The 12,039-nt window shown below is 37.8% G+C and overlaps 1 long non-coding RNA gene across 1 annotated transcript in view; it reads right to left on the bottom strand.

Annotated features, from left to right (window-relative positions):
• LOC141391109 (uncharacterized) overlaps positions 1 to 4,208 on the bottom strand; it is a 52,085-nt gene extending 47,877 nt beyond the window's left edge. The window contains exon 1 of the long non-coding RNA XR_012409561.1: positions 3,416 to 4,208. This is a non-coding gene — a long non-coding RNA (uncharacterized lncRNA). The remainder of the gene's footprint in view (positions 1 to 3,415) is intronic.
• Positions 4,209 to 12,039: the final 7,831 nt, after the last annotated feature.

The raw sequence follows: 12,039 nt of genomic DNA, 5'->3' as shown, positions 1-12,039 counted from the left end.
AAGGAAGTATCACCATAAAATACGATGGTTGATGTTGCGGACGTAACCCGAAACGCGAAATCATTCAAAGTGTTGGGTCAACACGAAATCTGAGTGGTAATGCTTAAGCAACTGGATTAACCCGGGGTTGAGTGTTCTCAATCTATCGTTAGCCACCCATATTAAACCAGAAGTCTGGAATGTTGGTAGGATGGTCCCACTACTGAATCCAAACAAGGATACCAGCAGATGTGAATCGTACAAGCCGATCGCCTTCCTGTCGGCAGTTGAAAGATTCTAGGCAGCATTACTCACCATATCCACACATATCCCTTCCTTTCGGCAGTTGAAAGATTCTAGACAGCATTACTCACCATATCCACACATATTAGTCGAGGACTGAACCAGAGTAGCCGTGCGACTGAAAATTTATGGTGACCCATGACCTATTGAATGCTTTCGATACCGCTGTTGGGGGATAAGAGAAGACTTCGTTCCAGCCGTGTATTTTCATACGTTGGATGTGCGGAAGTCCAAAACCCGTAGAGTAAGACAGGGAGTTCCTGAAGGCGAGATGATATAAACGGAACAGTCCCACATCCTCCACACGGCATAGAATTCATAATGTATGCTGACGATTGTACGACCTTGGCGTCGGGTCTTATCGTCATGAGGTATGTGATAGGATAAATGTCTAAAATAAATGTTATAACTGACTTAGTGCAGTTGTTCCATCTGGGGAATATGAAAATATCCGCCGCTAAGTCCACTGTCATACTGTTCACCACCTGGACGGTTGAAATGGTGCTTCCACTGAAGACATTGATCGATGGTGCAATGGTTCTGACCACTAACTAACCCAATATATTAGGTGTAACGTTCGACAGCATATTTAAGTTGTCTGCGCTTAGCGCAAGCCACAGCCAGTCTCTCAAGAATGCCGCACTATGGACTTCAACAGCGTGCCTCTTCATGACACCAGTGGATGGTCTTCATGAGGAGACCAAGGTCTTTGCTGTGCTGACGCACCGGTAAGATGTTGTCGATGCAGTACCTGCTTGGGTGTTATCGCAGTGAGCATCCCTGTCACGATGTAATGGACAGGTTTCCCCCACCCAGGCACGTCAGTGGAGATATTCATGATTTAGAGAGAGAGGTCCATAGGTGTAAAAGTGAACCTCTAGACCGGTGGTGCTCAAAATATTTTGTGCATTAGTCTCTCTGAGCGAGTCTTTCCTTTGCTAAACCACGATAGATGAGAATAAAGAGAACATATTTTGTTGTTGCAGTCACGTTAACGTATATGGGTGATCTTGGCTGCTCTAGACCAACAAGCCTATCACTCAGGCTTGGATAGCATTTACACTGACACGGTTGCGTAGGCATTACAGAGGTACAGTGTGAATGCCGTACTCGGAGACCTTCCCCATCAATCACAACAGAAGAACGCCAGCTGCCAAGGCAAACGCGAGTGGTTGTAGCCCAGTTAAGATCTGGACGATGCTGCGGTCACAATTATTATTGGGCCCGAATTTATGGCACGATACCCAACATGTGCCCTGCATACTTTGTCCAAACCGGTTTAAGTTCGAAAATGGGCATATCAGTCCATTCCTTCCGGTACCTCCCCCACAAAAGTTCAACATTTTCGTATAAAATGGTGTGAACGATAACTCTTGAAGGGAGCAACTGATTTGGTTCAAACTTCGCACATCGCATTATTCCTTCCAGATATATATCGGGCTGGAATATGGACTATATCGGTCCACTCCTTCGGGTTCCTCTCACACAAAATTCGGACAGAGTGAACTTTAAGAGCTCCTTAAGACTCTCTTTACGACGGTACACTCTTTTTCTTGCGTCAGTCCATACTTCCTGAAATATTGGCCTAAAAGGTTCAAGGAACCCTGACGGCACCAACCAAAATGGCAAATCCGCAAGGTAATTCTCGCAGGGAGTTTCTGATTGGTGCAGACTTTGCACATCGTACAATTTCATCCAGTCATGTATCAGGCTGGAATATGGACTATATCGGTCCTCTCCTTCGGGTACTTCCCTAGGAAAAAGTGAAGTTTAAGATCTCTTCTCGCATCATTTTGATTCTTCTTTTCAGTAGGTTATTCTAGCGGCCTCATTTACAACGGTACAATTTTTTTCTAGAGTAAATCAATACTTCCTGAGATAATGGCCCAATTTGGTATAGCCCCACATTACGGCACCTACAGATTTTAAAGCAAACTCTTAATTCAAAATCGATATATTTTATATACGCACAATTATTGTGATTGGTTTTTTTGTTGTGGTCAGCGGCTGAGGTTATGTCTGCACAGTTGACTAGTAATTTCTTACTTGTTTATTGGGAAGTTGTTGGGCCATTAGGAACCCTGTATGCCAAATTACATGCAATTTAAGCCGAAAATGTGGATAAAATCTTCAAAATAGTATAAATCGGACGGCGGCGTGATATGGGGTCTATTTCAAAACTTTAACCTATGTCCACAATTGTTGGTGACCTCCAATTTGGACTGAAAGACTTTAAAATACCTGAAATCGGACGTTACCGTTATAGGCGGAAATAGAGCTGCATCGTTATATGGGGGCTACTCCAAACCGTAGACCCAATTCTAAAATTTGTTGTGGGGAAGTTATCTAACCAATAAGAACAATAAGTGTCTAATTATAGCTAATTCGGTCAGAAAATGAGGCTAGAAACTTCAGAGTGCCTTAAATCGGTCGGCACCGGTACACAAGGACTATTCCAATACGTGGACCTATACTGACAATTTTTGGTGGAGAATTTTGATGAGCACTTTGAACTCTAAGCCGAAAATTTCAACAAGACCCTCAAATCAGACGGTTCCGATATAAAGGGGCTACTCCAAAACGTAGACCTTTGTCTAATAATTTGTGTGGAGAAGTTTTTTTGACCAATAATAACCCTAAATGTCAAACTATACCTAATTCGGGCAGAAAATGTAGATAAACAAGAAAAAAGTAACAGTCGACTTCCCTCAGCCTATGGGAAGTGCAACTTGTATCTATGGACAGATCGAATACCGAATGCACAACCAAAATCCATTTACCCAAAATTATGTATTTTGGAGGTTTTCAGAACTTTCTGGCCCTTTTTGGGCAAATGAATTTTCAAACAAAACGTGTTGCGGAGGAGTTATGTAAAGAAATCGATCGCATTGTCCATTTTGGAAGCGGATCTTATTTTGGGAATTTTCCCTGTCGATAGATTTCGCGGCCACCAAGCATTTCATTTGGGGCTTGTGGACTAATATGTCAGGAAGCATGGACTTGTCGTCGAAAAAGCTAATATCACTGTAAACAGGAATACAAGTAAAATTTTTCAAAGTATTAAGCAAAAATGTTGAAATTTTGAGTAATAATATCTGTCTACAGAGTTTCCATGAATATTTCTTGAACTCACCATATATATGATCCAATATCATTTTGATATAACAGTGACATATATCTATTAAAATCACCTGGTACAGCAGTAGGAACAGCGATATCAAATGTCTCCACTTGTTCCTAGCTCGAGTTCATATTTAAACATTTTTTTTTTCAAAACTTTGTTTTCGTATATTTTATTTTTTGTATTTTATTTTGTTCGTTTTCCAATTTTCAATGGTCTGCTTTATAAATTATTATGGCACTATTATAACACACAAAAACTGTTGTTTTGAAAATCAAATGAAAAAAATTGCATATCAATAACAAAATATTTTTAGAAATAATCACCATCGTTTGTTGAAAAACAGAAAACACTAAACGTCAGCGACGACAACAAGAAAGTTGATATCAGCTACAAACTGGCAACAAACTGAATGATAAGGATTATCGCCACTGAATGTGGATGGGGTCGTAACCTTTATTTCAGCTGACTGGATGGAGAGAGTGGCGAACGGCTATGCCAGTTGGAATGTTTTATAGAAATACTCATTTATTTTATTTTAACATATAAAAACGTTTATTTAAATTATTTTATTTCACTGTTTCCGTTTTATGGTTGTTTATACGTGTGTATTCTTTTTTTTTAATTTTGCCATCTAAATTAAAAAAATGTGTAATTTATTTTATTTTTTATATTTTCACGTTTGTTCGTCAGTGGATAGTTTTTTTCGCTCGTGTTTACATTTTATTTATTATTTTTTTTTTTTTTTTGCCTTTCCTTTCTAAGTTCACTGATCGAGCTCAAATTTCACACTGATCTGAGCTCTGATCATACGCCCAAAGTCATTGGTTTTTTGAACAGTTATTCTCGTATCATTGCGCCAGCCAGCCCTCTGTCCAGCTAGTCCACTCATTTAGTAGCAGTAGCACACAGCCTCCACATATAATCAAAATACCCGCCTGCCATCCAGCCAGCCAGCATTTCATCATAATGCGCCCCCATATCTTGGCACTAATCAGTACAACGAGTGTAGTCACTAGTCATTTAGTCAATCACATACCATGGACAAATGGAACAAATGTACACCCTCCATTACCCTCCATTGTATGTATTCTTGTTCTATTGAATATGAGTGCGATTTGCCCATGTCATCCATTGGAACTGAGCGTAAATATAAGAATCAAAAAGAATAGTGGATGAGTTTAGATCATGTTTGCTGCAAACAAATGCTGGCTTGAGCGTCACCATAATGCGTCTGTTTTAGACGACTGGCCATTGAGTTGAGCTATTTCCACGCTCACATACACACACTCACACTCACTCGCATATTAATTTGATTGAGCGTCCAACCTCCGAGTTCACTGAGATCACAGTCAACAAGATCTTCTTCACTACAGAATATGAAAAGAATTAAAAAATCAATTGATTTAATTAAAAAATGACCATACGGCCTCCGTTACTTATTTCGCTCAAAAATATACTGAGGATGAATAAATTAGGGAAAACCATAAACATTTATAAGAACAACATATAGTGGGCTGTTCAAACGTGTGATACACCATACCACTACATTTCTGAGTTGTTTCGGAAAATTGTAATCAATTTGAAAATGTACATTATTCAAAGAAGATGCCCCAAATACAAACTGACCAAAAACGAAAAAGTAAAAGCCCGCTCTACTGATTCCTTGATGACGTTGATGGGAAAGTAGGGATATTTATTATTACAAGAAAACAAAAATTAGAATAGTTGTGCTATTTTTGCAATAATACTGATATTGGCTAATTAATACCAATATTGATTTGAAGTTCACACTGCACTATGAATTATCAATTAATATCATTGTTGCTGTTTTAATACTTTAAAGCAACGAAATTATTAGTGGTGAAAATTTGGCATTGATTGCCAAGGAGTAAGGCACGGAAGACTATAGTTTCGATCTTCGCCACAAGATCTCATCTGCTGATGTTTGGGTATAAAAAGATTTTTGTTGAAGAAGTTAGTGAAAAATAACTTCGGTGGAGAATATCCGTCAAATAAAAACGAGGCATTTGATTAGATCTTTAGGCAAAGATCAAAACTATAGTCTTCCTTGCCTTACCCCTTGCCAATCAATGCCAATTTTCTCCACTAATAAATTCGTTGTTTTAAAATATTATAACAACCACAATGAATTTAAGGCAGACTATTTCGAAAAAAAAAAAACTAAAACAAAATTGAAGCAGCTACTCCAATAAAAACTCCACCAATGCACACTAGTCGAAACCACCGATCTAGCGGTGCGAAAGACAAAAAATCAAATTACAAAATTGCGAAATGTTTTTAATTGTAAAGATTACACCTGATCTATATCTGGTAGATATATTAGGATGTGTAAAGTATGGACAAATCGGTTTCTCCTTTTGAGAGATATCGCTCACACCATTTTACAGACAAATTTTGAACTTTTGTGGGGAAGGTACCCGAAGGAGTAAACCTATACGGCCCATATTCGAACATGAACTAAGTTTGGACAAAATACTACGAAGGCCAAAATTTGGACCAAATCCGTTCGAGAGTTATCTTGCGCTCCAACCACTACACACGCTATTTTCTCAGGAAGTATGGATTTTCTCCTAATGAGACATGTATTGTCGTAAGTGGGGCAGTGAATACAAGTTGCTTCAACAAAACTCAAAGAGATTCGAGAACAGGTCCTAAAGTGAACTTTTCCGAAATTTTCTGTGTAAGGTACCCGAAGGAGTGGACCGATTGGGTCCATACTAGAACCGCATCCAAGTCTGGTAGAAATTTCACAATGTGCAAAGTATGAACCAAATCGGTTACTCCCTTCAAGAGTTATAGTGCCCACAAATTTTCCGAACATTTCCGAACTTTGGTAGGGAAGGTACCGGAAAGAGTGGACCGATATAACTCATCTTTGTATTTAACTAATTTTGGACAAAATATTACGAAAGCCAAATTTTGGAACAAATCGGTTCTTCCGTTCGAGAGTTATCGTGCGCACCAGCCAGACAGAGAGACGGACAGACATTGGTAAATCGACTCCTAATTGGCTGAACACACATTTCGTCCAAACATACTTGGGGTCTAAAACCATTATTTCGATGAGGCACATTTTGCCCGTATAAATGAATGATACTGATACTGAATGATACTGGCTAATTAATACCAATATTGATTTGAAGTTCAGACTGTACTCATTAATTATCAATTAATCCCATTGTGGCTGTTTTAATATTTTAAAACAACGAATTTATTAGTGGGGAAATTTTGGCATTGATCGCCAAGGGGTAGTTTAATTTCGTTTTATTACAGCAGTGTCACATATATCTTAACTAATATGAGGCGACATTTTTGTTCTTTCCAAAACATGGACCAATATTTAAAATTTTCCGAATTGAGCGAAATACATAAAATTGGGCAATACCGACTAAACCTAAATATTCTGGATTTGGACAGTTAACAACATCGGGAGCACTGTTCTATAGAGGCTGTATAAAACGTTGACCTGTACCGATAAATTTCTGGAGGAAATTTTCGTAACTTAAAAACTTTCAAAATACCGAAAATTGGGAGGAAATTTTCTATGGGGGCTGTATAAAAACATGGAACAATACAGGAAAACTTCAGGTGGAATGTTTTATACCACCAACGGACTATTAAATATTATATTTCGATGGGAATTGATGACACAACCTTCAAAATACCGAATATCGGGAGGTACCGTTATATAGGGGCTCAACAAAGACTAAGTACCAACTTGCAGCCATTTCGGTGTTATAATGAGGCTAAAACCTTCAATATACCGAAAATTCTGATATATCGTTTTATGGGGATACATCAAAACGTGGACGTATACCGACAAATTTCTGAGGGAAATTTTTGTAGCCCAGAAAAAGACTAAATACCAAATTTCAGCCACTTCGGTGGAATAATAAGTCTAAAACCTTCAAAATACCGAAAATCGGGAGGTACCGTTCTATGGAGGCTATATGAACACATGGACCTATACCGAAAAATTTCATGTGGAAAGTTTTATACCCTCAACGAGGACTATGTACCAAATTTTAGCCGTATCGGTGTTATAATGAGGCTAAACCCTTCAAAATACCTAAAATTGGGATGTACCGTTCCATGAGTGTACATCAAAACGTGGACCGATACCGATAAATTTCTGGGAGAAAGTTTTGCATCCCAAAGGAGGACGAAATATCAAATTTCAGCCATTTTGGTAGGAGAATATAGTTAAAACCTCCAAAAATACCGAAAATTGGGAGATATCGTCCTATGGGGGCTGTATGAAGGCGTGGGCCTATATCGACAAATTTTAGTTGGAAAGTTGTATACCCTTAAAGAAGACTTACTACCACATTTCAGTCATTTCGGTGGGATATTGAGGTCACAACCTTCGAAATACCAAAAAACTGGAGGTACCGTTCTATGGGGGCTAAATGAAGACGTGGATCTATACCGACACATTTCATATGCGTTTAATATCCCAAATGGAGACCCAATGCCAAATACAAATTTCTGGGGGAAAGTTTTATACCCCCAACGAAGACTATATACCAAATTTCAGCCATTTCGGTGTGATAATGAGGCTAAAATATACCTTTGGGGGCTATACCGACAAATTTCCGCAGGAAAGTTGTATACCCCTAACGAAGATTAAATACCAAATTTCAGCCATTTAGGTGGAGTATTGAGGCCACAACCTTCAAAATACCGAAAATAGGGAATTACCGTTCTATGGGGGCTATACTAAGGCGTGAACCTGTATCGACAAGTTTCTTGGGGAAATTTTTATACCACCAACGCAGACTAAATTCCAAATATCGGCCATTTCTGAGGAACATTGTGGCCACAATCTTCAAAACACGGAAAATCGGGAGGTAAGTTCTTTGGGGACTATATAAAAGCGTGGACCTATACCAACAAATTTCATATGGAACGTCTAGTACCCCCAACGAAGACTAAACAACAATTTTTAGCCATTTCGGTGTGATAATGAGGAGTAGTTTAACAGCCTTTCCTTATTAATTTTAAGCTACTATATTAAGTCATGCAATTTGTTATTTTAAACTCAAATGTAGTATACAGCCCTAAGGTTGAAAGACTGGGCATTAAAAAATGGAAATAAATTGAAATTGAAATTAAAACCTTCAAAACACCGAAAATCGGGATATATCGTCCTATGGGGGCTATATCAAAACGTGGACCTATATAAACATTTTATGGTAGAAATGTTTCTTAGGCTCTGGAAACACAAAATACAAAGTGACTACCGATTCTGTGGTCAAATGAAACTAATACATTCAAAATATCTTAAAGTGACGCGTTCTATGTATGGGGCGTTATATGGGGGCTATACAAAGACGTGGAGCTATATAAAGAAACTTTGGTAGAAATGTTTTCTAGAATCTGGAGACACAAAATACCAAATTACAACCAATTCGGTGGTAAAATGGGACAAATATCTTAAAAATTCCTGAAAACGACGACGCGTCACGCGTGACTTTTGTATGGGGACTATACGAAAACGTGGACCCGCTTTCAATACCAAAAGTCCTACGTACATATAATAGATTCTACCAAAATTTCATCCACCTACTTCAATCCGTTCGGACGCTAGAGTGATTTCCACAGACGGACGGACATGGCTATATCGCTGTAGAATTGCACGCTGATCAAGAGTATATATAGTTTGTGGGATCTACAATGATTATTTCGAGTAGTTACAAAGGGAATGATAAACTTAATATACCACTTATCTTATGGTGGTGGGTATAAACAAATAGTTTGGGGCCTGGAGATATATACATAGTTATATAGCAATACATTTTAAATAAAAATAGGTAAAAAAAACTTTTTAAGTTAAACGGTTTTATGTTAAACATACATACATTGCAATGTTTAAGATAAATGTACTAAAAACCAAAAAATAATAAAATAGATACAGTCGTGGGAATTATAAACATATGCATAGACTAGACTAAAATAAAACCGTGGGGCACGTCAATTGTCTACAAATTATCGACTCAATGTGCGATAGAAGAATCGTTTAATTCGTCGTTAGGCAGTTGGCCCGCAGACGGTGAGGAAATTACTTACTATTTTCTTGCTCATGGAAATTCCAATAGTTATACACTCCATGTAAATAAAAGAGATGTTTCAACTAGTTTAACGTTGGACATTCACACTGCTGGCTGGCGAGGAATCGTTTCACTGCTCGTAGTTTGTCTTTAATCGACAAAGTACTACTCGCTCACCACTATTAAACCCTAAAACTCGCTTATAATCGAGCTTGCTAGCTTGTTTCCACATTCTAGCTCTACTTATCACACGTCCATCGTTGTCGGTTGAACAACTGCCTAATTATAGTGTAACATTACAAAACAAACATGTTAATCAACGATTGTAGACAATTGACGTGCCCCACGGTTTTATTTTAGTCTAGTCTATGCATATGTTTATAATTCCCACGACTGTATCTATTTTATTATTTTTTGGTTTTTAGTACATTTATCTTAAACATTGCAATGTACGTATGTTTAACATAAAACCGTTTAACTTAAAAAGTTTTTTTTACCTATTTTTATTTTCTAGTTTTTAGTTTTTATTTCGCATTCCGTTTAATTCATTTAGTGCTTCATTATTGCAAGGTTTCTTGCAGTCTAACTCCTCTATACGTAGTCCCGGCAAAGATCTTACTCTACTAAGAGCCACGTAGGCTTGACCTTCTTCAAACAGTTTCGCACCTAAGTATACGACTGCGTGATCCACAGTGCTGGCCTGCATTTTATGTATTGTAGAAGCCCATGATAGTATTAAAGGCAACACACATCTGTGTGTATCGCTCCCGTTGTTTTGTTAACCTGGCTTTATATTCTTCAGGCGTTTCTGACGCTATCATCTGTGTGTATCGCTCACGTTGCTTTGTTAACCTGGCTTCATATTCTTCAGGCGTTTCTGACGCCGTCATTTGTGTAAATGGACATTTAAACGGTCGACCCCCCAGAGGTCCAATAAAGGGGCAAGGCCATGTACAACAAGATGCGCCTGAGTCTTGAGGGGAAAACGCTAACGACATATGATTTTTTCCACCCTAATGCCATACAGTTCTCGGCGCGTTTTAACCTTTCACCTTAACATGGGTGGTGTACCGCTAATGACGTATCATTTTTAGCCACCCTAACGCCACACAGTCCTGACTTGGGTGGTGGATTCAGGCTGGATTAATCAGATACCTAAATTACAGATTCAATTTCTAAATTTAAATCTTAATTATACGCCATTTAGTGGCTGCGCCCATCTTAAATATTGAGGTTGTATAGTGCACTGTATTCTTCTTGTCAAGCCCTTTTATTTGATACCCATATTGGTGGGATTGATAAAACCTAAGTTATCCGCCATTTTGTAGAGGCCGACATCTTGGATTTTAATTTTATATAGTTCATTGTATTCTACTGGTTGAGCACTTTCATTTGATACCCATATTGATGGGATTGATAAAACCTACGTTATCCGCCATTTTGTAGCGGCCGCCATCTTGGATTTCAATTTTTTATAGTATATTGTATTCTGCTTGTTGAGCTCTTTCATTTGATACCCATATTGATGGGATTGATAAAACCTACGTTATCCGCCATTTTGTAGCGGCCGCCATCTTGGATTTCAATTTTTATAGTATATTGTATTCTGCTTGTTGAGCCCTTTCATTTGATACCCATATTGATAGGATTGATAAAACCTACGTTATCCGCCATTTTGTAGCGGCCGCCATCTTAGATTTCAATTTTTATAGTATATTGTATTCTGCTTGTTGAGCCCTTTCATTTGATACCCCTATTGATGGGATTGATAAAACCTACGTTATCCGCCATTTTGTAGCGGCCGCCATCTTGGATTTCAATTTTTATAGTATATTGTATTCTGCTTGTTGAGCCCTTTCATTTGATACCCCTATTGATGGGATTGATAAAACCTACGTTATCCGCCATTTTGTAGCGGCCGCCATCTTGGATTTCAATTTTTTATAGTATATTGTATTCTGCTTGTTGAGCCCTTTCATTTGATACCCATATTGATGGGATTGATAAAACCCTCGTTATCCGCCATTTTGTAGCGGCGGCCATCTTGAATTTATAATGATAATGAATAAACATAATTTTATTGTCACCAAAATCCAAAGTGTATACAAAATTTCAGATTAATCGGTTGACAGGAAGAGGGTGAAATTTGAATTACTAAATTTGACCCAAGAATAAAATAATAAAATAATAATAAAACAAACGGGGTGAGCTAAATAAAACCATTTAAAAATTATTATTATTGTGTTTTTAAGTGTAATATACTTTTGTTGAATGGAGCGTAACTAAAAAATGTTTTGTGTTGTTCAGTCCAATTATTTTTTGGCGAACTAAGTTGGACTCCTAGATTCCGAATAAAACAATTTTGGTTCTTTCCGATAAATGCCTGAAAAAAGTAGCGTAAATCCTCAAAATCGGGCGTTACAGTTATATTTGAGCTATATCAAAACGTAGACCTATGTTCGCAAATTTTGGTGGAGAAGATATATGACCACCGAGAACCTCCAATGTAAAAATTAAGATTATTTGGTCTGAAAATGTGGATCAAAAAATCTCATAATACTG

The sequence above is a fragment of the Musca autumnalis genome, unplaced genomic scaffold, assembly GCF_047663935.1.
Source record: "Musca autumnalis isolate F117 unplaced genomic scaffold, ASM4766393v1 scaffold_1, whole genome shotgun sequence".
Lineage (NCBI taxonomy): Eukaryota > Metazoa > Arthropoda > Insecta > Diptera > Muscidae > Musca > Musca autumnalis.
Note: the sequence above shows the minus strand (reverse complement) of the source record. Positions and strands in the feature narration are given on the sequence as shown.